Source organism: Sus scrofa, chromosome 4 (assembly GCF_054392235.1).
Source record: "Sus scrofa isolate SSC_HxYL_T2T_F1_AM1 chromosome 4, Sscrofa_HxYL_maternal_Yorkshire_Landrace_v2.0, whole genome shotgun sequence".
Taxonomy (NCBI): Eukaryota; Metazoa; Chordata; class Mammalia; order Artiodactyla; family Suidae; genus Sus; species Sus scrofa.
The window spans coordinates 23,094,990-23,121,840 of NC_139386.1; the positions used below are offsets into that span (position 1 = coordinate 23,094,990).

The window sequence follows — 26,851 nt, forward strand, 5'->3', positions numbered from 1 at the left end:
ATGTTCTTAAGCAGAGTTGAGTCATATGTCTTAACTGAAAGCAGTCACCTTAGATAGGTTTACCTCGTTAAGGGGAGAAATGTCACTCTTTTTCCTTATTTGCATTTTGTCTCCACAGATGATGTTTTTACTACCCTTCTGCAATTTTTGAACCCAGTTTTAAAGTCCTTACCTTCCTTGGATGTGTGTTGGCTCTGCTGGGTAGTAGTGTGGGCTTTGAGGGAGTATTGAGAGAGAAGAACTTGATCTTTTTTTCTTTAAAATATGGAGTTTAATGATTTTTATTTTGTTTGTTGCTGAAATATTTATAATTATTCCACTAGAAGGTATTTTTTATAGGATTTTCAGAATGTCAGAGAGAACAGTCTTTATTATCACTTAACATATTAAAAGGGGCAAGAATATTTCCTCAGTTAACATTGTGTTTATGGTTGTTATAGGCTAAAGTACAGAATCTCAGGCCATTCTTAGCTAATTAATAACATTTATGAAAACCTGCATGATGTCATTTATATATGCAAGTTAGGTCCACTTATAAATGGAAATCTAAACATTTACAAACATTTCATTTGAGAGAGCTGTTCACTTAATATAAAAATACTCATTTGCTTAAAAAAAAAAAAAAGACCCTCGGTATGGGACTTTTAAAATTTCTTCCCTAGTACCTTGAAAAATGAAAATGTTTTATTTACTTAAACTTTTTGGAAACCTATCTGTTTTGCAAATCATGCTGCAATTGAAGCAGTGTTGGTCATGTTTTAGGAGATACCCATGTTTGGTTAATCTGATTCCTCTTAATGTCAGGAATTTACAACCTAAAACTTTCTTGGGAACTCAAGAAAATCCACCTACTTCTCCCGAAGCATATAACTTGATTCAAACACGGTTGGAGGTTTTTAAAATGTGGCTTGTCTAGATGGGCAGTCTGTGGTCTACAGATTACCTGTCCAGTTAATATCCCTTTCAAAACTTTATGCTATGGTAATAGATCTCATGTATGAATTAAAAAAAAATCAAGTAGAAATTTAGAGCTTACCTCAAATTCACATGTGATTAAATATTTTTCAAGACTCCAAAAGAGATCCAAATTATTCTTTAGTAGTGTGCCAGTCCCTTTGAGGTTGCAGTTAGGTTGTGATTCAGGCTTGACTGGATGTCATTTGCCAGTAAAATTGTATTTTATGTTTTCTTTTTTACTCTTCCCTTGTGATATAGTGGAAAGAGTACTGGATTGGAGGAAAAGAGGCTTTGTGTCCTAGACTCTGTGACTAACCAGCTGTGTGACCCTGTGTGAGTCACTCAATCCTTAGGCCCCTTTTCCTTCTTAGGAAAATTATAGCGATGGAAGCATGCAGTTGCCCACATCTCTTTAAAATTGCCAACTCTAGGGCCCACCAAAATTTTCCATAAAATCTTAAACATTTAGATCTGCAAACTGATATCCGAGGCAACTTTTAAGACAAAAATCATATTTTAGACTTAGAGAGCTGGTGTTTGAAAAGATATCATGTATTTGATGCCAAAGTACCCCAGTCAGATTTCCCTCTAACGGCCAAGAACCCCTAAATTATAAACCGCAGTCACAATACAGTCTAAAATCTTCAACAGTTATATTATTTGAGCTTATCTTACACAAGAAAACTCATTCTTTGAAAAATAACTTTGTTTCAAAGAATCAAGCTATTAAGGGGCCACATATGAATGATGATTAAGGGAAGTCTGCACAGTGAGAAATAAAATAATTCTGGTGAGAATATGACATGTTTAAAGTCTTATTTCCTCAGTTTCTTGGCATTGAGCAATGATGCCTGTTTTGTTCACAGTCAGATGTTCAAATCGGAATTTTGGATGCAGAAACTAATTTTAGTAGGTGGGGTGCAAATTTCTTATGAGTCCATGAATAGACTCTAATCCCAGCTGTTTCATTACAATTATAAAAATAAAATTGGCTGTGAATCATTCAAACTCTGTTTAATGGATGTGAATAATTCAGTTTCATCCCACTAAAAGTTTAAAACGATAAACCTCTCTTAGATTCTTTCTGCTCCTTCAGAGTTAATATTTCATTATTTATATAGGGATTATTTGAAGTATTGGTGGTCATGCTGAAAATGACCATATTTCCAATCAGTTTCTGTGGGTTTCAGGAGAGGAGGTGGTGTGGTGAGGGTGAGGTGGTGACGGAAACAAGCAATTAGAACGAGTAGGACAAGAGAATAGGATGTCAAATTAGTATTTGTTGGCATTTTCTTTCCCATTGAAATCTATGTTCATTAGAAAATATAAATAGAAAGAAGAAAATGACATTTTTAGAAAATATAAATAAATAGAAAGAAGAAAATGACTACTCAGCACCTTAATCTGGACACACACACACACATAAATACAGAAGACATACATACACACATACACATAGAAACATAGATTTATATGTTTATTATTAGATAGCTTTGATTTCCTTTCACATAAATACAGAAGACATACATACACACATACACATAGAAACATAGATTTCTATGTTTATTATTAGATAGCTTTGATTTCCTTTATAGTGAATTGTAAATATTTTATCACATCAGTGTTTATTTTGCTGTGTCACAGTTATTGACTTCCTGGTATTTCATTATGTATTGTACCAGTTGTACTTATAAAAGATGATTATTGATTCCTTGTTGTTGGACATTTAAGTTACTTCCAGTTTGCCGTGGTTAATAGTGTGACATTGAAAATCCTTGAGGCTACATATTGTGTCTCGCTTGCAATTTAAACTTGTTAGCACTGGTTTTCCTATAATCAGGTTCCTCCATGGGGTGACATGGTAGTGGAGTTTATTGGCAAGTGTAGGTCTTTTACCAGGCTCTCTGTATATATACTCCTGGGAAATGGGTAAACAGTATCACTCCTTGACTTTTATTGGTTAGAATTGCCTCACAGGGGTAGCTAAGAACTGGAAACCCCACCATTTTCTTTAAAAATTATTATGGGGAAAAAGTTAACATGAGGGTTTGAATAAGGTGCATTTCTGAAGCATCAACAAAGTTTCAGTGAAGTATCTATTTCACTTTTACAGTTGAAAGATTTTTATAGTCACCTTGGCATTCAAAGAATATTTAAGTAGTATAGCGTACTGAAATGAGTATTACAAGGGATTTCACTGACTCCGAAAAAGATTCTTAAAGTGAATATGTTGCTGATCACGCAAAGTTCATGCCAGTTAGCTACTCAGTGACATAGTGACACACACAAACTCTATTTTAAAATATTTGAATTTATTTTAATTTTCTCAAGGTCATTTATATAGTTTATTGAAGGTAAGGATGAAAATCTGCTGTTAAAGGAAATGTAGAAAACCATTCTAAATTTCATTTTATTTTCTTTTTCAAACATCTCACTCCTATATGCAAAATCCTTTCATAAGACCAGACACTATTTGTATTTATATTTCATGAAATTTTAACAATATACTATTTTGTTTGGGGGATTGGAATGCAGGATTGGTTATATCTAAATTTAAGTACGTTAATACTTACCTGGGTTCAGGATTTCTTTTGCTTTTTTTGGGGCTGCACCACAGGGTATGAAGGTTCCAGGCTAGGGGGCTCATTGGAGCTACAGCTGCTGACCTCTGCCACAGTCACAGCAATGCCAGATCTGAGCTGAGTCTGCGACCTATACCACAGCTCATGGCAACGCCAGATCCTTAACCTATTGAGCAATGCCAGGGATCAAACCTGCTACCTCATGGTTCCTAGTCGGATTCATTTCTGCTGCCCGCCACAAGGGAAACTCTCCCAGGATTTATTTTCAAAGAACCAACATGGGTTAGACCAAACTCACTTAGACTCAGACTTGAAAGAAGTAGAAATCTAAAGTAAAAGGTAACTTTAGAGTCATTCCCTGATACACTGATCTCTAACTTTTCTTGTCCCATAATGATAATTTAGTATCTGCTTTGTTTCAGGAATCATGAAAGATCTTACTAAGAATGTAACTCAGTAACTCAAGGTTCTTGCCCTCAAGTAATAAACAATCATGTATAGATGATAAGCTAAGTATACGGATAACTATAATAAAAGTAAGACTTCCATAGAAGGGACAAGGAGAGGAGAGCTGTAGTCTTTGAGTGTTTAGAGAGAAATAGATCACATTTAGTTGAGTGATTGAAAATAATTGTCATAAAGTTTTTGGAGGGTTTTTTGTTTGTTTTGCTTAAAGACTTGGCTTTCAGCAAGTGAATATGATTGCATGGAAGGCAAGCTTTGTCGAGAGAACAATGTAAATTTAGCTGAGGGCATTTTTAGGATATAGATCATGGAAAACCTTGATCAAAAGATAGGTGCAGTGTAGTTTGGGTAGCTAAGACCTGATATAGGTTAGGGGAGTTTCCTGAAATGCTTATTTGAAAGTTTTCATTTCAGAAGGAAATAGGGAACCATCACAGGATTTGGATCTGAGATACCTTGCTCAAACCTTTTACATAGAATGGTTTGGAAGGGGGTGGATTGGTGGACAGAAGTGGGGTAGAGGAGATTAATTAGTAGATTAGTCCCTTACCCTGTGACAGATAACAATGTCTACACCAGGATAGTGAAAATGAGAAATTGTTCTTGTAGATATGCTAGATGTAGAATATTCACGTTGAATATGTGTGGGTAACCAGAGGATGGAGGTTATGATGAATGAGGCTTTGAATATGGATGACTTGGAGAGGAGACAAAGAGCTAATATTTAATGATCACTAACTGTAGGTCAGGCTCCCCTCTCTAGTTAGAGTCACTCATTTAATCTTTGCAGTAATCCGATGATATAGAATATATCTTCAGTTCCATTTTATAGAGGAAATAAAGCCTCAGAGATATTAAGTCACTTGCCTAAAGTTACCCAGCTAGTAAGTGACTGGACCATGTCATGCTAGGCCATGTCCATGTAGGCTGGCTTCAAAGTCCACATCATTTACTATATAGCATTTTGATGATTGCTAGTTCCATTAACAAAACTCTATCGTAAATAATGAAGCTAAATAATGAAGCTGGTCTTAACATCTACGAAGTTTGCAAGCATTCAGGTGAAAATATCTAATGGATAGCAAGAAGTGGCATGTCTCATAGGAAACAGAAAAGTTGGAATCACTTCTAAATTAACTGACATTGAATTTATATTGAAAGCCTAGTTAGTACAAAATATTCTAGGAGCGGTATCAACATGGCCAGGCCATGGACAGTAATTCTATAAATCATTGGGAAACCAGTCTGGGGGAAAATGTTCAGAAACCGAGATGATGGGTATAAAGAAAGGACTGTCAAGTGCCATGGAGTGAAACAAAATATAGTCTTTTATTTTATTAATTTTTTTGGAGGAGGAAATTATCTCCTCTTAAGTCAGCCACCAAGGAAGCCTTTCTGGAAGAGGATACTTAATAGTGGGTTCAGAAAGGGTTGGGGTTTGAATAGATGGTGATAGATGGGGCGGGGATTAATAGGTGCAAGAATGAAATAAACCAACCAAAAAGACCTTTGGTATTTGGAGAGCTGTAGGAACAATCAAAGTACGTAAGTCTAAAGAGAACTGAGTCAAAGGTGAACTTTGTAACTTCAGCTTAAAAAAAAAAAAAAAGCATAGTAGGTGAGCCCTGCTGTAGAGTGAAAGTTATTATTTTGACACTTATGAGATTAAAATTTAAGATCCTCTATATATGGTGAAATCTGTTGTTAATGGATAGGATTCAGAAATTCTCAGAAACATGTATTCTTCAAGGATCTTATTATTTGCATAATAAACCCAAAGGAAAGGGTAAGTTTTAGGGCAAAATTGGGTTATTTAAATCAAAGTCTGAAAGAAGAATTTAATAAATTCTTTCATTAGTATAAATAAGTGCCTGAAAGTTATTTTTAACACACACATATATACTTTTTATAAGTATATGTATAGTATATATATAAATTACTCTTTTATTCAAATATTAATTAAAAATAATTCTGTATAGAGCCATGCTGTACATACAATCAAAAGAAATATAAATGAAAAAATATTGGAAATCTGTTTAAAATGTATTCCATACGTGCTATACTAATTTGATTGACTCATTATATATAAAAACTATTATATTTTAATTTTATGTATTCGTGTTCTGATTTATTCTCTTAGCTTTAATCCATGGGCTCATTTTCGTGTCCTATTTAATGTATTATTTTGTCATTGAGAAGAAAGAGAAATAGTTGCCTGTGATATGTCACCTGTTGTTTAATGGCTAAAACTGTACATATCTTAATGCTGTATTACATTAAGTCATTTTAAAAGCATTGCTATCCCTTTTGTATGAAATTCCTACAGTCCCTGGGATATTGGTAGGGGGTTAATGGAAGTCTTGATTAAAATCTTTTAAATCTTCAAGGCTTTCAGTTTTAGTAAACAATTTGGATCTGAGAGGTAGGCTTATGTCTTTTTACTATTCTGTTTACTGATTTAATGTTAAAAAATCATTAAGTATTTTTAAAAATTTGTTGTAACAAGTACAAATTAAAATGCATTAAAAAAAATCAACCACAGTCCATTGTGTGATGATCTTGGAACTTATGACAGTTCTTTCAAAAATTCTCTCTAGACACAGCATCATCATTAAAAAGTAAATGAACCATCTTCAGTGACCAGTTTTCCATTTTTAAAAGTAAGCTTTTTAAGTTTTCTATCTAGACTGCTTCTAAGTGAACTTGCAGGACCATAAACTCTAATCATGATAATCAATTTCACTTGATTCATAATAGCTAAAAAGTTATAGGTGATGAAAGCTCCAAAACAGGTAAAAATCATAATACCGTTGAGGTTTACATTTGGATCCACAAGCTTAGATTCATTAATTATCCATCTTCGTGACCACCCTACACTGGCCCTACCTCTCTTTAACCAGGCACTGACTGCATGATACTCAGATTCAGTCAAATTCTTAATTCTATTTTTAATGAACTGATGAGTTTTAATCATGGCTTTGAATTGGGTTTCACATGGAATTGAGATGGCGCCCACTTCGTTTCTAGTCCTTACGATTTTAATGTACAAATTTCATTGCAGTATTGGAATTTTTGATATCCTCTGGACCTGAAATGGACACCCACTAAAGTGCTTCTGTGTGTGTGTGTGTGTGTGTGTGTGTGTGTGTGTGTGTAGTCTGGCATTTTTTCCTCCCAAAGCAAGGAGTATTTAAACAAGTTTGGGACACAATAGAGCAAAGAAATGAGAGAAATAGCAAAACCCAGATCTTATAATTATCCCTTTGTGAATTTTTCTCCCATAATAGATTGTGAGCTCCTGAAAGAGAAGGGCTGTGCCATTTTTATCTCTGTTTCTCATCATCTCCGCCGTACTGCTCATCTTTTAGGAGGTCTAGAACCAATGAATAGAATTGAATAGAATTCTCTTCGTTGAGTAGAATTCTGTGAGGATATATTCACTTTTTAAAATTTGGAAAACCGCCTTTTAATTTCTGCATGAGACTGCAATACTGTTTGTATAATTTTTTTACTATTAAGTTTATAATTACAAACTGATTAATATTTGAATACTCTTTTTAGGACTAAAGGATTAGGGAAATTATTACTTATATACAGTTTTTTTTTTCAGTAGCCTTTAGAGTATGATACTATTTGGTGAGTTATTTACTCTGGGTCAAAAAATCAATTATACCAGTTTTAGGTTCACAAAAAAAAAAATTGAACTTTACTAGATCATTTTTAAGTTTGAAAAAAAATTTGCTGAGGTATCTAGTGAAGCCGAGATTTCTCAGATTTAAGCGAATTTTTTGATAGTGGAATCTAGGGAAGCAATCTGCCCATGTGTTCCTAGGCTTAAAAGAGTTCCAGTTAAACCTGTTTATTTTTTAATCACTTATCCAAATTTTATTTTTATGTAAATTCTTTTTTTAAAGTAATAACTCTAAATTCCATTTTAGTTGAAATAATCTGCACAGCTAAATTCATGCCTTATAGAGCATGATGCTGAACTCTGTTGAATTTAAAATGTGGGAAAAAAGTTTTCGCTATTCATCTGTACTGCTCCCTCTAAAGAAGGGAAACATTTTAGAACATTGAGTGCTGGGCTCAAAGTAAGAGGAAGTGTGCAGTGGACCATTTATTCCAATAATTTTATGACCAAGTCAGGGAATTATAGGCTTAGAACACTAGAAAATGTGATATGAAGAAGATGAAGATATTTCTAGGTATTATTCTTCTAGCCTGCAGCATCCCGCTTGCTAGAGACAAACCCAGAAAGAAGAGTTTGAAAGCTCTAAACTCAGGAATGCATGTGTTGTTTGTACTATAAACCCAACTTGATTGTCTTAATCCCCTTGCCCAGAAGAGATGAATAAAAGTATGGGTTGAATCTGCGGAACTGAAATCTATAAAGGCAGGGAGCTTTATTCTTCAAATGGAGTTCTTGTTTGTTTTCTTGACCCTTTTGCAAAGTAGTGGAGGGAGAGGAGAGAGGAAGGGTGTATAGCAGTATGCAAAAGAAAGCTGGTGAATTATCCTGCTCACCTTAGCCCTCATGCTGAATTGTGTGTACACTGTGGTGTCCCTCTGGTACCAGATTCATTGACTTTCAGGGTTGGACTCCATGCCCAGAGGAAGGATTCCTGAAGAAATCATCAAAGTCAAGAAAATCCTTTGCTGTCGTCTTGTTCTATACAGTCAGTTATTTTTGTCTGTGTGGTTTACAGAGATGTAACTCCTTCAATCATCTAAATGTGATGTAGTAAAAGTCATTTGCAGGAAGTGAAACTCCACTTGGTTACTTTTTTTTTCCTCTCAAAGGCTAATGTGATTAGCTCTAAAACATTTGTTCATCTTTTTATTCAGTATTTGAACTATGCCTATGGAAGACATGGATTTAAATAGTACTTGGCTTACCATCTGCTGATAAGGGAAAGTGAGATGCTAAATCAGAGTGGCAGGAAAGTCTATTTCAGTAGAAGCTATTTCGATCTGAAATACTGTAGGCAGTTTTACAGAGTATTTTAATTGGGATTATATCGATGTGTGTTAGTAAAAGGAGTATATTTGCTAGTGTGGTTCAACTTAATATAATCATGAAATTTATATGTCCGTTTAGAGATATGGGACAATGCAAAATTTCAATTCTATTACTTACAGACTTTTTTCCTATTATAGCCTTTTTTCCAATTATAGTCATTTGTAGGAAAACCTTTCTGATTCATTCATTTTAGAGCAATAGTACATTTAATATCTCATACCAGAAATTGGAACATAAAATATCAACTTTTCAGATAAATTAATTAGAAATTTTAAAAAGCACAATTTATTCAATACAGTGTGCAGTTGTTGAATATTTTTTTTTATTTTGAAAATTCAGTTTAACCTTGGGGAGATTAGAAGAAGAAGAAAAAGAGAATGTCTGTTTTTATGATGACACAATACTGGTTTATAATGGTGAAAAGTCCATAATTAGCCACATTTATATTTCAGGTTAAACTTTCGAGATTGTAAAATCATCTAGACATTAAACATGTTATGAAATATAATCTGAATCATATTTAAGTATGTGCACATATATGTGTATTTATATATTATAAATATGTATATAGTCTTAATTAACCCTTACACCAAGCTTATTTTTCAACTTAATATGTCATTCTTTCATAAAACGTGTGTGTGGCACATCACTTTTTGTGGTGAAACAAGGGTGAATAACACATGCTGTCTGCCTCCTGGGAGCAAGTACAGTTAAGGGTCCTTCTCTACGTCCAAAATTATAAGAAGCAACTTCACAGGCATCATCTCCGTTAGTTCTCTGTATGACACTGTTAGGCTGAACATTTGCAACTCCATTTAAGTGAAAGTTCAAAGGTATAGGGAAATTGAATCATTTGCCCCCGGATAACGCGGTTAGTTAAGTTTGAAGGTTATGTAGCGAGTGTCCACAACCTTTGTGCATCAGGCCCTGAACTCAGTGCTTAATACAAGATGAATAAGAGCAAGTCCTTGCTCTTGAACACAGTCTGTGAGATGACAGAAACATAACAGGATGGTTTTGAATGCAAATTAGAAAGAGCAGCAGCAGAGAAGGCAGTGCTGAGGACAGACAGCTGGGAGGTCTGAGAGGTCCTTGCCATCATGCTGGAGAAGATGATGCCTGAGCTGAATTGGGTTTGCTGAATAAAGGTGGAACAGGAGGCCAAGGAATCACAGCATGAGCCCAGTGCTAGAGCCATGAACTCAGGTCCTGGCAGTTTATTTGAAGCGGCACTGTGCAGTCTGGTAGGAGAAGATAGCCACGTGTGGCTTTGGAGCACTGGAAATACCCAGATCTGAACTGAAATGGGCACATCAGATTCCTCAGACTAGGTTTGAAAAAAATCAGTGATAAAACTCACATTATGCAATCTTAAAATAATTACATTTTGAAAGGACAATATTATAAATGTATTTACTCCAATAGACGTACTTAATTTTGCTTTGATTCGGTGAATTTGACTCACTGATTTCACACATCAGAGATGGCTCGATGTCTTGGAAACTTCAGAATTTCTCCATCCTGTTGCTTCTGTTGATATTGTTTTGTTCATGTATGTGAGTTGTCGAATGGACAGATTTTTGGATGCGTTGGCCTTTTTAAAGAAATAGGTGGGCACCTCATCAGTTTATTTCCATGGGAAAATTGAGCAAGGTCCTGAAATCATACACACAGTATCGTTTCTTAGTAGTGTTTTTAATTTGAACACTTTGCATTCAGTTTCTTGCAGGTAAATTTATGATTTTTAAAAACATTTTCTAGTCTGAAATAACTGCTGTTTCGAAGTTAGGTATTTTCTAACTTTTTTTTTGTACCAATACATTTTTTCAAGACATGGAACTTCAGAAATTTCTGTTACACTTTGTTTGGTAGCAACTTTTTTCTCTTCTGTCATGGAAATTCACTATGTTAGTTTCCTTTACTAAGGCGCTCATGAGAATCTAATCGAGAAGTCTGGAACAGACTGTAACCCCAGGATCTTACAATGTGGTTGGTAAAACACAGGTCAGCACTACAGATTCTGCGGGCGAGGAGCTCTCTTTTTTTTTTAGATCCTGTGATGCAACTTTGTGCTGAATGAACCCCAATCAGTTGACTTTGCCGGGTTCCACAACCAGGTTTGTGCCTCAGACACAGAAAGTTTTTCTCAAAAGCAAGTATTATATTTGTTTTTGAAATGTTCATTCTTAGAAAGACCACAGTTAGGTTTAGCACCACAGTATTGTCATTGATTTATTTAAAAGCCACCCCAGAATTACTGATGAGTTACTCATGTCCTTTTTATATATCAGAAAAGAGCACTTTCTTGTCCCCTTAAGTGAGAAAAAAACAGGTTGCATGTCAGTATTTTAAGGTTGGTGGTGGCAGATGGCCCAATCTCAGGGTGTGCTTTTCCCATTCCCCCCCTTTCTTTCCCATTCTCTTTTCCTTTGGCTCCCTTCCCTTTAGCTCACCTCAGTGTATGAGAAGAATTAAAACATAGCCTCTTAGAACTAGAAGGTCATTGTTCCCAGCATTCTTATCTCTGCTCCATCATGAACAATGAAAGAGAAGTCATTTAACTCTACTCCACAGCCGTCCTGAAAGAATAGCCGAAAGCAGAAGGAATCACCTCCATGTTATGGATTGTGTAGTGAGCACAAAAAAGAAACCAGAGACCACATGAGAAGTCCACCTTGGTAGTAACAGGTGCCTGGCCTCTGCTCTCCTCTTCTGCCCAGATTATGAAGGTGCGACCAGGTACCTTTCTTAGCAAGGCTACTTGCCTCAGGGATTTGGAAGATTTAGGTCATAGAACGAATTAAAACTTTCTTTCTTTGTCTTTTTAGGGCCATACCTGCGGCACGGGCATTTGGAGGTTCCCAGGCCAGGGTCGAATCGGAGCTGCAGCTGCCAGCCTCCACCACAGCCACAGCATTACGGGATCCTAGCTGCATCAATGACCTACATACACCACAGCTCATGGCAATGCCGGATCCTTAACCCACTGAGTGGGGCCAGGAATTAAACCCAAGTCTTATAGATACTAGTCAGGTTAGTTACCACTGAGCCACCATGGAAACTCCACGAGTTAGAACTTTTAAGTCACTGTACCAGTGCACCAAATTCTCTTTCTTGTATTTACCTTGAATATGTTTATGAATATGTTGGGAGACTTTGTCTTAGAGGGAGAGTTACAGAACTTTTTTTTTTTTTTTTTAATATTCTTCACTGAGAAGCTTCCATCACCGTTAACAGATGGTGTGGTCAAAGATATCTTATTCACAGACTCTTCCAGGTTAGATTCTTAGAAGTGGAATTTCTTTGTTGAAGGATATGCACCTGAAAATGTGAGCAGGTAACGCTGGATTACTCTCCTGTTTCTCATATCAGCGAATGATTTGAAACATTTTTCTAGACCAGAATGGCAATGAAGGTAGGAATAAACAATCAATGAATGGAACAAAAGGTCTGTAACGAGGGATTCTCTCACTGACATCTTCTGTTGTCCTGATGTGTTAGTCCCTTGATGGCATTTATGGAAGCCACTTGTTTTCCTCATGTGGTAAATCTTTTTATCCCTCTATCTCCCTGTCTTTAGAATGAGTGTATCTTGGATTTGACTGGTACACATGACTTGACAGTGTCAACCAGCCTTTCCTTTCAGTGGTGCAAACTGTTCCGGTTGTTAAGAAATATTCAGGGGAAAAGTAAACTTTTTTTTCAGATGAGTAAAAGGTACAGGGTAATTTAAGATTTAAAGTGGAGGCAAAAAAATGTGGCAAATGTACATAAGGGTATTGAAGTGATAACGTCATTTACCTCATCAGATGTTGAAGCAATGGAATTGTCTTCGTTTCTCACATTTTCCCCCCATTTTCTGTCATTTCTTTCATAAAACAGTTTGATGAATGTACAGGTACTGATCCATTTTTAACTACTTATCTATTGGAAAAATATTGATTTCTGAGTAAACCTAGGTAAACCAAACATGTATGATTTATTATAATTTCCATAGCTGTCTTACATTTTTATAGATAGCCAGAGGATCAAGTTGCCATGACTTGGGGAAGAGTCATCATCCTTATTTTGGAGAATGAGTGGCAAAAGTGATGACATTCTGTTTCTTCTCACTGTTTTCTGGAGCACTGCCATTCTCCACATTTCCTCTGGCCTTAAGAATGCCAGCTGGCTATTTGAAAAAAAAAAGAAGAAGAGAGAAAGAAATGCAAAAACAACGACACAGAAATCATGGCTTAGGAAACCTGGGTACAGCCCTTCCCCTCGTGTCTTATTGCCTGGAGCTCCTCGAGCAGGTTCTTTCTGCTGTTTTAAAACTGAACACCTGGATCATCGCCATTTTCCATTATGCCAACTGGCCATGAGCAATAGATCAACTCTTCCCCTTTTTGCACTAGGCTTGGAGGAACAGGAATACAGTTTCTTTCCACAATTCTGACCTCTTCTTCTTTGGGGAAGTCTTGTTGGAGATTTTTATTTACCAAGGCCAGCCTGTCTGTAGATTAAGCACATGCAGCTTTTCTCATCACCTGGTAAGACCTTGAACAAAGGGGCTGTGTCCCATGTCAGATGCATGCACACATATATATGCACACATATATATGCACACATAAATTTATGCCAAATATGGTTTGACAAACATGCCCACAGTTCAGTATGTCCGGTTGCTTTAGGAGAGCAGTTAGCCATGCACTTGCTGGCATATGTGTCAGAGTAAGTAGAGGTATACCTTACAAGGTTAGGTAGACAGTGTTGTGTATATATGTGGACTCAGAAATCCCTTCCCCTTGAAGTTTCAAGTAAATGTGTTTATTTTAATTTGGTGTGATAAAAAAAAATGTTACCCTTTGATGAGATCAGAATTATGGAGCATATGATGCTTTTCATTTCTTGGTACTATTATTTTTACTACACCAAATATGTATTTCAGATGGCATTGTGAATTACCTCAATTGTCAGTGCAGTCAGAAAACCCATGATTCAGTTATACTGCTACTGCTCATTGGATCATTTTCTCAGCTAGTGCACCCTGGAAAGACAACTTCTGCAGTTTCCACTAAATTACAGAAGCTGAGACAATCGGATGGAATTTTTTCTTTTCGTTTTTTATTTACTTTGTGGTGCTTTGTAATACTTTGGCAGGCACCCTATGTATGAAAAAGCACAGGCTCATCAAATGGAAAATAAAATCAAAACAGGAAACTCCAGCATGTTTTGTAATAAAGAAATCTAAAAAAGCATTATCATTTTTTCCAATGCAATTAAATAAAAAGAGACTGCTAATATTACATTTATCTAATTAATGTCTCTGCAAAGGGAACCTTCTTCTTTTGACAGGTGTGTACACTATCAGGCTTTACCAACAGAATACATAGCTGGGGTTTTGAAAACAGCCTTTGAATCTTCTTATAGGCCAGCCTGCTCAAAGATGGTGTTGGAGGAACCACTTGTGAAAGCCTTCTGAACTTAAAAAGAAAAACACCTGTGCTGTCAGCACTGCTTCCAGTCCAGCAACAGTTCACATTGTTATGCGTCATTTAACTACTTTCTCTCTGTCAGCAGGAGTCTTTATTTCCACACCTGAGGGTTGTCATGTCAGAAGTCAGAATAAAAGCCCCAAATCTCTAACTTGAATTTCAACAGTGAATAAAAATAAGGATTTTTTTTTTTTTTTTTTTTTTTAACCCCAGCTCAGTTTAGCAGTTCATTGTGATCCAGGGGCATCTTATATGCACATGGTAATAACATGTTAAACACTGTTTTTCCCTAAGAATCCCCTTGCACTCAGCTGTCTTTTAGAAACATATATGTTTGTTAGAAATGTTTATTTATATGTCATAGAATTAGAAGATGAAGAAATGTTTGATTGTCCTTGATATTACTCTCTCCTCAACATTCAAGGGTATGTACCATTATTTAGAAACCTATAAAGGTTCTATCCAGCGGGGTTAATGCTTACAAATCTACCATGAGTATGGACAGTGGTCATGTAAATATCCTTCCTCAAAAGAACAGAACTATCTAATCAGTTTGTGTACTGTGGCCCCTTGCTCTTAGCTAGACAGGTTCTCCTCCTCTGAGCCTGCTGCAGGAATGGACAGGAATCTTGGGGGTACCAGCGTTGTGAGGGGGTTGGTTGAGTTCAGCATTTTGGCACCCAAACCTGGAAAGAGATCACTGATGGCCCATACGGTATGTGTAATGGGTACTATCAGCTGTTTAAACACACAGCAGTTATTTTCAAGCTCTCCAAACCCATCTGTCACCATATTGTCCAGTCACATGAAATGAATTGTCATTTCTCTCTGTATAAACTGATAGAATTCTAATTGATTTCTGCCTCAGACTTTTGTGTAGATAGACTTGTGTCATCAAGCTCTATTGTTTATTTGTTTCTGCTGTTGTTTCCCCTACCAATAACTTATCGCACAGTTTTTTTTGCAAAACTGGTGGGGGTGGGGGTGGGGAAGCAGGTATAGCCAGATGGCCACATCATTAAAAATAAAGTGTTAAAGACACTTGATGTGGGATCCAAAAACACCTTGTGGAAACGACAGCGTATTTTCTTTTCCAATGTGCATAGCTGAGTCAAGAAAAGCAAAGTACATCTTTATTATCAATCCTAGTAGTATATCTCATAATAGCTTATTTAATCACTGATTTTTTGTTGTTTTATTTTCCTCTTCATGGTGTAAAGTGTGATGTGACATCAATTCCTGGGCCTTTTGGCAGTGTTGGCAGGCTTTGTTCGTAACTGGGGGTGGTGGGAGAGAAATGTGAGCCCTTCTCTGTGCAAGATCTGAACAGTGTGCAGGACACTTCCAGTTCTCTAGAGGATTTTGTAGGGCAGTATGGGGTGTGTAACCGAAGAGGAAAGTGCACTTTTTTTTTTTTTTTTTTTTCTCCCCAGTGGTAGTAAAAGCAAGAGATTTCTTGGTAACTGATTCACTGGTTGCCAAATATGTTTTACCTCTGGCAATGTTAAATAGACCCAAGATTGCATTGGTTCCCCTAGGAGGTATACACTCCAGAAATACCCATTATCATTGCATGAGTTATCATAACACCTAATACCTCAGCTGGAGTTTAAGCATTATGACAGTTAGGGGACTTCAAGTGAGTACAGTAAAGACTTGGGAGGGCCTGTGAATACAAGTTAAAAATCATGCGTTTGGCTTCCAGAGAATATTTAAATTTTTCCAGTAAACGTGGATGATCACTTGGAAGTCGTAGATTTTCCAAGTCTGGTCATGAATAAAGAGTCTATCATTCTCCTTAAATTTCTATGACTTTTTTTTTTCTTTTTCTTGCACATTTGCATAAGAGGAAATGAAACAGTACCAAGTTTTAATCCCCCCCCCAACCCCAGCTAAACCACCGGTTTAGTGATTATCAGAGGAAACTTTTATATTATGTTTTGAGCTCAGTTCCCTGGCTGCAATTCACTCAACCTTGACGTAAATCTGCAATAAGTACTTTGTAAGGGGTTAGCCTTTTGTGCTGGGTGTGTGAGAAATCCTGCTGGACCAGGTTGGTTACAGAAACTAGTGTCAAGTTGCCTTTCCTGAGGGGTGAATAAGAATATGCAGACAACAGAAAAGTCGGGGGAAACACATCTTCCAAAGCACACCCTTACCCCCCACTTCCGAAAGGCTTATGATCTACTTTGAACGACTCTTGATCTCCTTTCATAAAATCTATTTGTTGGGTGGGTTAATTTCGCTTTTTTTTTTTTTTTTTTTTTTTTTTGCATTTTTAGGAATTATCCAGTCATTGCTAGTGGGTACAGTATGTCAGTACAGTAGACAAGAGTTCCATTCACTGAACCCACATTTTGTGTAGTGCTTGTTGAGGCTGGTTGCCTTTCATTTAATCCATTTGATCGTGCTATTTGCCTTAGGTGATCAGCAACCTTTAATGTAAATCCTAGCCAATCTAATAAAACTAATGGAAAAAGAGAAAATGCACGCTCACACGCACAGGAACTGTAGGCATGCCTTCACTGTTTATGTCTGTATTGTCCTGGAGCATAGATAAATTATATATCTCCTCCCCACCTTTGAAATACCTACTCTTTTTCTCTTTTGATTTTTTTTTTTTTTGAAAAGCAAGTTCTTTCTGTTGCTTAGGAATAGATGTATATTTTCTTATCAGCACACGCCTTGTACTTGGAAACTTAAAAGAAAATATTCAAAATTTTGTTTAGTCCTGAATACAGTCTATTTCCAGTTAGCCTGAAAGTTGTTTTAAATAAATCATGTTCCTAAAATCCAACCAAAAATTTTTTTCTCCTTATATAAACTGCAGTTCAGCATTAGTGAACCATTTTTTTTGGCAGTCACACTGACCAGCTGATTTGGGTTTCAATTCCATTTGGAGAAGGAGAAGAGGGAATAATTCTTGATTAGTCCAATTACAGATTTGTATTAAGTACCAACATTAAAAAGCTTGCTTTAATAAGAAGCTTTTATCAAACAGTGATCCCTCTAAAATATTTAAAAAAATGACAAAAGGAAATAGCTATTTTCTTCATCCATCAGAACAGTTGGAATAAAGGTGATGTTGAGAGCTTGAAAATGTAGGGAGTGATCTCTCTGTTTCACATAAATACTTTTAAAGGGCTCTACTGAGTTAGGATTTTTATTTTTAATATCATGGAATCACTTTAAAAACTCATAACATGTGTCAAAAGCTTGAATTTTACCTGCAAAAAAAAAAAAATACCACCTCATACACTTATCTTCTTGGAACTCATTATTGTATCAAATAAGATTTTTTTTTTTTTTTTGGTCTAGACTGGTACAGTCTCTTTTTCTTTTGCTTTTTCTTTTGCTTTCTTTTTTCTTTCTTTCTTTCTTTTTTTTTTTTTTTTTGGTCTTTTTAGGGCCACACCTGTGCATATGGAGGTTTTCTGGCTAGGTGTCAAATCAGAGCTGTAGATGCTGGCCTACACCACAGCCACAACAACTTGGGATCCAAGCCGCATCTGCGACGCATACCACAGCTCACAGCAATGTGGGATCCTTAACCCACTGAGCAAGGCTGGGGATCAAACTTACGTCCTCATGGATACTAGTCAGCTTTGTTAACTGCTGAGCCATGATGGCAACTCCCCACACTGATGAATTGTCATAGATTGTTACTTAGGGAACACACACCCTCCAGGAACATTTAAATCCCCTTTTTTGTAAATAAGTTTTGAAAAATATTTTTGGGTTTGTTGATCAAGATCTGGAGCTTCTGCTGTGCTGTGGCACAATGGGATGGGCAGCATGTTGGGAGCCCCTGGGATATCGGGTTTCGATCCCCGGCCCTTCACAGTGGGTTAGGGATCTGGCATTGCTGCAGCTGAGCCTGAGGTTGAGACCATGGCTCCGATCCCTGGCCTGGGAGCTCCATGTGTCTCAAGGTGGCCAAAAAATGACCCCCCCCCAAAAAAAAGATCTGCATGTGATAATGGCACTTGGCTTCCCTTCCCTTGGCAAGTTCCATGTAGGTTGGTAACCATCGGGTGTTCGACTGACTAGTAATTGAAGGCTTTTGTTTTAGATGGTGTATATACATTTCAGTCCTTCAGGGCATGCTTGGTAGTGTTATTAATAAAGATCCAGAACAGGCTAGGTACTATTTCTTGTTTTTCTTGCTTTCTTCCTTTAGTAGCTGTGTGTGCTTTGAGCCACTAACTTAAAGATGTATATTGGGTATGGATAGATCTTGGCATACTATTCATGTTATTTGTTTCCCTTGGAGCAAGTTTTATTTAATCCATTCTTTTCCAGAAGTTACCAGGGAGCCTAGCAGGTAAGGATCTGGCTTTGTCACTGCTGTGGCTGGGGTCACTGCTGTGGCACAAGTTCAATCCCTGGCCTAGTAAGTTCCACATGCTGCAAATGTGGCCAAAAAAAAAAGTCACCAGGGTTAAAATTTTATTTTCTTTACTTAATTTGTTTTTGTTTTTTTTATATGCCCTCAAAATTGCACCCCACTTTGCTATTGGAGTTCTGCCACAATTGAGGAAAAAATAAAAACAAGATGAAGGAAGTTGAGAGCAAAAATTTCACCTCTGTCTCATTCAGCTGATGTAGACAAATGTGGCTTGTTCTGTATCTAGATAGGCTTCCTAAAGTTGAATCATCTGGCCTTATACAAGTAGTTAGTGCTTGCAGAACTCATGTGTGTGTGTGTGTGTGTGTGCGTGTGTGTGTACATGCACGCACAGGTGTAGACACCACAGACTCTATACACAAATGACCAAGATGAACCCTTGCTTTCATGGTGTTTTTAGTCTATTAGGGAGGAAATGCTGTCACACAAATGACCAGAATATAGCTTAATATTTGTTAAATGTCAAAAGCGAAGAATAAGCATTTCAGAGATAGGTGTAATATTCAGACTTATTTTTGCACCACAGAGGTTTTGCTTATAAAATGTTTTGAAACATTCAGATAGAAAAGGTTGTATTAGTGCAAAGTATTCATAGCACTGATCCATGATGACTGTTAATATTACTTTAATCTTTATGAAAATATAACTGTGGCTTTTGGCCCTTGAGGTTTAGTAAATGTGGTGCAGAGGTAATAAGGGAAGAGAAGGTTAATGTCAAAATTGTCAGTCGGGTTAGATTCCTTCTTAAGTCCTAACGCAAGCTTTTTGTATCCAGACTGAGGGTTTTTTTGGTGTTACCAACTCAGCAGGGGCTTTTTTTCTGCCGAAAGGATGGTTCTTCTGCAGTCAAAGCGGGGAATGAAAATAGTTATTTGTTTCCTCGACTACCCTGTCTGCCAGGTAGCGTTGTGAAAACATAAACATGCATATTGCTTCAGGGCATTTGTCCAGTCTAGTTTTTAAATGACCCCTAAATTTTGCCTAGGGTTGATAAAAGTACACTTTATAACCTAACAGGCAGTTTACACCCGTGTACAAATTATTTTACCCACTCATGGTTGTCAACGTTTCTTTTAACTTTTCTCACAGTGCATGTAATTTTGCATTTGGGACTTCCCTAAAACGGACTCAGCAGCAATTCCCTGGAATGTTCAAAATAGTGCAAGGCACAAAGTAACCTAGATATTTAAACGGCCTCTTTACACCTTAGCAACATGGTTGTTATGATTTTATGAAAACAGTCTTTGTTTCTTTTCTCTGCGAACTCCTGGCTTTAGTCAGCAAAGATTCCTCCGCCTCATTAATGTTGTAAGGACTCTAAATAAAATTTTTCTTCATGGATTGCTTTTGGGACAGGCCAGATATTGATCGCTGATTTTAGCGCTTGTGTTTTCCTGACCCATTTTATGGTTTGGGGAAGTGGCCCTGTTAGATTTTGAATGTCCAGTAATCCTCTCTCTATCTTTGGGAAATGATTTATATAAGTATAAAATCTTACTGAAGGAGTTGTGTAAAATGACTTAAAAGGTCAGCTTATCCATCACTGGCTGTTATTAAAATCAACAATTTGATGACTACTCAGTTTTATACTAAGGATACACACATGGGAAAAAGTGCCTTTAAAATGCAGCTATACGATTTTTATAGGAGTTTGAGTTTTTTGTGCTCAGAAATTTTGATGTTTTTACAAATTTTATTTTATTTGTAAACACAGCGTTGCTCTAAAAATAACATCCTCATATGGCCTCAAATAAGCTGATGCTATATTTATTCACATACTCAATAACATGTGTCAGTGCCTACTAAGAGCAAGGCCTTAGGCTGGGTGCTGACTCTTTGGAAGTTAAGTAAGTGGAAATATCCCTGCATTTTTGGTTTATTTTGTTTTTGTATTTCTGAGCATTCAAGGCTAATAAACATAAAATATTTGTGGTGCATGAAGCTTAGGAATAAATCAGAATGAGCTCACATCTACTTATTTCTTATTATAGCCCTAAAATTGACACTTTATGAATTTAGTGTTATCCAAATAATAATTCAAAATGAAGATGAATATCTGGCTTTAAAACGTTAAAAACCTGGTTTTAGAAGGCCAGTGAATAACATACTCTCACTTCTATATCAGTATTTCAAGGGCTGCTGGGTAACATATCGATATGCAGACACCAGCCATGGATGGTAATAAATATGGTATTTTATTCATATTAATAAACTGGATAAAATAAATGTCTCAAACATCTTCATAGGATTTCAAAATGGATTTTGTCACTCATAAATATTAATATATTTTATAGTGCTGAAGCATTAACATGAAGGAGTGAAAGCAGGCTTTATCTGGAGATTTTACAGTGTTCGGTAGATTTTAAAACAGGGACGTATTTTAAATAAAGCTCAGACTCCTTTAAGGGCAACCGAAGACCACTGTGGCAGGAACGTTATCCATACAAATGAAATCTTTAGGTAGAGTGTCTTTGAAAAACAGTTGTTTTTAAATCTCATCTCCCTGTCCTTCTTCTTAAAAAAAAAGTACCATATAAGCATTCCAAAGATTCTTTATTGTTTCTAGTGCCAGCAGTTGTTTTTACGTTAGCATGGTGCCTTCCTATATGTAGCCACTTTGATTCCAGGTAATTTGATAATCCTAAAAGTACATGAAATTCATCACAAATGTATGTTACAAAAATACAACTGTAATTGCAGGTTTGAAAATTCTTAATTGTACAGAACCTCACTGAGTAGATGGTGAGCCTAAAAAGCAAGATTAAGTACAGGCCAGTAATGGAAGAATACAAATCCATAAAGTGAAGCTTAACGCTACTCCTAGTGTTTTCTCATAGGTAATTGCTAAAATGCTTTGCACCAATGAGCAGGACGGAGGAACAAGGAATCCTTATGCCCAGCTTTAACTCTGGATTCCATGTAAGAGTGGTGCCAGGGGCTCTGGTCTTGGGTCTGGTTTTCTGGAAGAGGTGAGTTGAAACATTGAGCTGCCTTTGTTTCCCCTCTTGTTTTCTGATTTCCACTTATAATCTAAAAATTCAAGAGCTTTCATTGGAAGCCAATAGGAGGTTTTACTTTCTCAACCTTTCCTAATGTTAACAGTAAATGACAACTATCTTTATCATTATCTTTATCGCTATCTTTAACTATCTTTATCTTTATCTGAATAAATTAAACTACTCAGATGTTTAAAACCATTGTGTGCCCATGTATTCCTGATCATAAGCCGTAGTTTATAGACTATCCCAGAAATTTTAAGCATTTAACACTTAACCTTCCATTTTTGACAAAACCCTTCCTTTTCTGTTATGAATTGAGTTTAAGATTGCTCTCCTGGTTAGGAATCTCGTTACCTGAGTCCCAAAGTGAGATTTTCTCAGTATTAAGAAAACATCACCACTCAATTATGCTGTAATTGCTAATGTGACATTAGGATTTAAAAGAGTAGTGCTTTTGTATGTCTTAGTGTCACTGACAAACGAAACATTCTTAGAAATAGATTATTCTTCCCAAATCTGAATTGAAAGGCAGACAGCAGCTATCATGCTTGAAATGTGCCATCATGATGGGATCAGAGATAGTAATCGCATTTTTCATCTAAGGGTCATATTTGCTCATCTTCTTGGATTACATTTTTGGGGGAAGGAAGGAGAAAGTTTCAGTGGGATTATCATTCACCTTTCTGGGAATTTGGAACACAGAAGAAGGGGAAATAGATCTTAAGTAGCAGTACACTTCAGTGCTGTACCTGTCTTTGCCATGGACTGACAAACTAATTACTGGGGTCATGGGTGCCAGGGCTTTGATTATAGGTGGCTTGAAAATATGGCATGTTGATGTCCTTTTATCATCATAATGATTTTAAAACGCAACTGGACACGATTGAATTTCTGGAGATCCTAGACAGAAGATTTCCCCAATTAATTAGGTTACCAGATTTGCTGGATGGATATTTGTGTGTAAAGAAGCAAAAATTATTAGGAATACATAAGAATAGGATGTGCTTCTTGGCTTAAGAAGCGTGCAGTCTGTTTCGGAAAGAAGAACATAAACCCATGGATTGGCCACGAAGGACAGTTGCCATCCCTCTTGACAGATATGGGGACACAGAATAAAGGACCTGATTTTCACAACAGTTGACTCTGGGGTTTGGAACCAGGATTGATTCTCCTAACTGGATAGGGAGGCATTTGAGTAGTAGGAGAAACCGGTATAAACATGCCATTTACATGTCAGTAAAAACAGTTGGGGATTTAGAATATCAAGGTAGTTCAAAGCAACCATTCAGAAAAAAGCATACCCTGCAGTCAGTCTCTCTATTATAAAAGTATTTTGTCAACTTGTAGTTTTTAAAAAGACCCCAGTATTCAAAAGATAAATTCAAAACCTTTGCGGGTAGAATTCCCATTGTGGCTCAGCAGTGATGAATCTGACTAGTAACCATGAAGATGCAGGTTCGATCCCTGGCTTCGCTCAGTGGGTTAAGGATCTGGTGTTGCTGTGAGCTGCATTGTAGTTTGCAGATGTGGCTCAGATTGGCGTTGCTGTGGCTGTGGTGTAGGCCGGCAGCTACAGCTCTGATTCAACCCCTAGCCTGGGAACCTCCATGTGCTGCAGGTGCAGCCTTAAAAAAAGCAAAAAAAAAAAAAAAAAAAAAGGAAAAAAGAAAAATTTGTGGAAAAGTGATGGTAGCCAACATGAACCTTGATACCTTCTGGTGGCCAGTCTGCTGGGTGTTTTGTCTTGGCTAATCTTTTACTATCTCTGATTAAGATCAGCACACCAAGTGGTTAGAATATATTGAGATCACACATTCTTTTAGGTTCTTGGAGAGATTTAAGCATCATCTTAACAGAAGGCATTATGCACTGACTGCAGGTTTGCGTATGTGGAAATAAACTGGTAGAAGCTCCACCCACCTGGCCATATGGTGATGTTATGTGTCACTATCCTGTCCCCATCAGCCTTCTGCATCACAAAGTCTTGTCCGAAGAGAGTGTATTGGCTGTGGACTGGAGGAGAGGAAGATAATTACTTGCCAAACAAATCTGATTTTTAAAATCCATGGTAAAGGTGCTTGATAACATAGTGGAAACGTTATGAATAATTGTTAGTTTTCTTTCTCCTCTTTAATAATTACAAAAGAACTCTTGATGTGGAGGTGAGAAACACAAATGTCGAAATAATCTGTTTCATTGACCCCGTATGCTCCTGCGTTTGGAACGTGTAACGTGGTAGTGAAAACTCTAGTTGAAATTCTGCACTGTATTTTCCTGAAAGTTATAACGGTGAAGTTAGCAGAGGGGGTGGGGAAACAAAAACTAAGCGTCGCTTTAACTAAATTGTTAGTTTGGAATCATTCATTCGGAAGAAGCTTACCTGTGCAAACTCAGTGCCTGTTATATTGTGTTTGCCTTTGATAGTGAATAGCGTCTGGGGTTTGGGTGTTTAGGGAATCAAACTCCCGAAGATATTTGGGGAAGAGATAAGAAGGTATCCGTAACCACAAAGTGGAAGAATAGCTCAGTGTCTGAGGTGGAACCAGTTATTTTCACCTCTTTGCCCTGTTTCATTCATGCTCATTATCCAGCTGGTCCCTGCCTCCCTGGTCCTTCCTTTGTCCCTCTCCTCACCTACCCTGGGCCTCCTGTCTCCCTCGTCACACTGTCACACCTCTCAAAGGGCCTTCTCTGAACCTGTGCCATCTGGAGCGGCCGCCTCTTATCTCAGAGCTCCATTGACTTGCCTCTTTTTCTAATCTCTTTGGAAGACTTATCTCTTCTTTCGGCCTCCGCTCTGTTAATTTATTTCTGCTTCTCTTATTACATCGATAACTCACACATTTTCACCAGACACTGAGGGGTGTGCTGTTGAACTGATGTGAATCTTTAATTCAGGACAGTGTTGCCATCCTCATTACCATAACGTGGAGCTGCTTTTGCATGGAGTAATTGCAAAGGCATCTCAGTTTAAAATTTTAAAATGAGGTATGCTTCAGGTGTGTCGGCTTACATCCATCATTTTATGTGGCATATTGTTTTATCGTGTCTCTGGAGTAAGATTGGTGCCAAGAAAGGAGTGGTCGTTGAATTCAGGGCCATAGAAATGCCCGTCTGCAGGTGCCTTGGGTTTGCCCTGGGGTTCTGGGAGGGGACAGGAGGTCTGACTGCCCTGTTATTTTCAAAAGCTCCCTTTTAAGGCAGGTGGGGGCTTCACCCTTAAGTCTACTGCCTGGGACATCAGAGGAAGAAAAATCCTCTTCTATTATTCACTAATGCCTAGGAATGCTGGACCAGTTTTACAGATTTTCCTCCATTTGTTTACTTTGCATTAACTTTAAGAATGCTTTTGAGGAACTAGTTTAGTGAATGAGAAAATGACATAGAGACCCTGGCATGGAAATCTTTATTAATATTCCATACTGTTGAACATTCCACAGTCTTAGCCTTAGTTCTTTAAAAGTTAAAAATGTTTTCCTAAAAGTCCTATACAAAGAAATTTTGAGGAGGATTTTAGGGAACAGAATAAATACTTTTTTTCCCTAAAATTTTAACTGAAGGTATTTAGTTATGAGTCTGATAATAAGTTTATTAAAACAGTAATTGTGTAAGGAAGATCGTGAACCCCAAATAGTTCCCATTTATAATCAGATCAAAAATTTAGATACTGTCATCCAAATGCCAGCTCTTATTTGTTAAATGATTCAGTAATTCTAACATGAATTTACTTACTAGTATGCTACTATGAAAGTGAGAAAAAGCAGGGACAATTTCTGAATATCAGTAATGCCTATCATCCTAGTATTTTAACCTAGAAAGATAAATGGATTTAAAAATTAATCCATTTAGTACATATATAGTGATATTTACACTCTTCTAGTTTATATATTTACTTATTTTTATTGCTGTTTACTTATAAAAGTTACATCCACATTAAAGAGGACAGTAGACTATTGCAAATAACATATTATCACAAACTATAAGCAGCAATAATGATATCCTTTCTAAAAGGTTTTTAACAGCATGTCAGCCTAAACTTCATGTTAGTGTTTTTGTACGCTGAATCAGAAATGAAGAGATATGAACTGCTTTTTGAAGAACTGACATATACCTATATTTGGAGAGACTTAAACATTAGAAATAGCGATGTCTTTATTCAGTCATTCCTTATTTATTTTAACAGTTTTTAGAGCATTTACTCTGCATGAGCCAGACACTGATCTGAGCATTACAAGTTGACCCTTATAAGGGCTTACATCACAGTAATCTTTGTAAAAGACTGCTATTTTTTTTTTGAAAGAGTATTTGCTCAATTAGAATGATGTAGTAGAAAATATAATTTTGATATTATCTTAAAATAATTTTAACATGAAGTTATAATTCTCCCACTACTGTTAGGGCACTGCTTTGAGGTCCTTTTGCAGTAGATGCAGCACATTTTTAAAAAGCCTTCGTATTCTGTAAGATACCTCATTTCCAGATTAGGTTGTGATGCATTTTTTTGCTTCAGCATTTTGGACTGGGTTGGGGGAGGTATGACCACTGTACTAAGTGAAATTTAATCAGTCATTTCTTGAATGTACCTTCCCCTCTGGATAGTGCCAGGATTAAAGTTTGAAGGTGAGAGTGCTTTGAAGAAAAAAAAAGTGCTGACGAATAGTGTATTTTCCATGGTTGTGTAAAAGGGGCTTTATAAGAACTAATGGAAACACTTATACCAACCACATTAGTACAGAAATTAAAAGAAGAGTGTTAAGGGGATAGCTTAATTACAATGCAGTTTGTTGGTTATTTTATTTTATTTTGTCTTTTTAGCACCCCCCTAACCCTGGCACATGGAAATTCCCACTCTAGGGGTTGATTTGGAGCTGCAGATGCCAGACTACACCACAGCCACAGCAACACCAGATCCAAGCCATGTCTGCTGCCTACCCCACACCTCA

The 26,851-nt window shown here is 36.8% G+C and overlaps 1 protein-coding gene across 33 annotated transcripts in view; it reads left to right on the plus strand.

Moving 5' to 3' along the window:
• TRPS1 (transcriptional repressor GATA binding 1) overlaps positions 1-26,851 on the plus strand; it is a 246,894-nt gene that overhangs the window by 86,924 nt on the left and 133,119 nt on the right. The gene's annotated exons all lie outside the window — the stretch shown is intronic.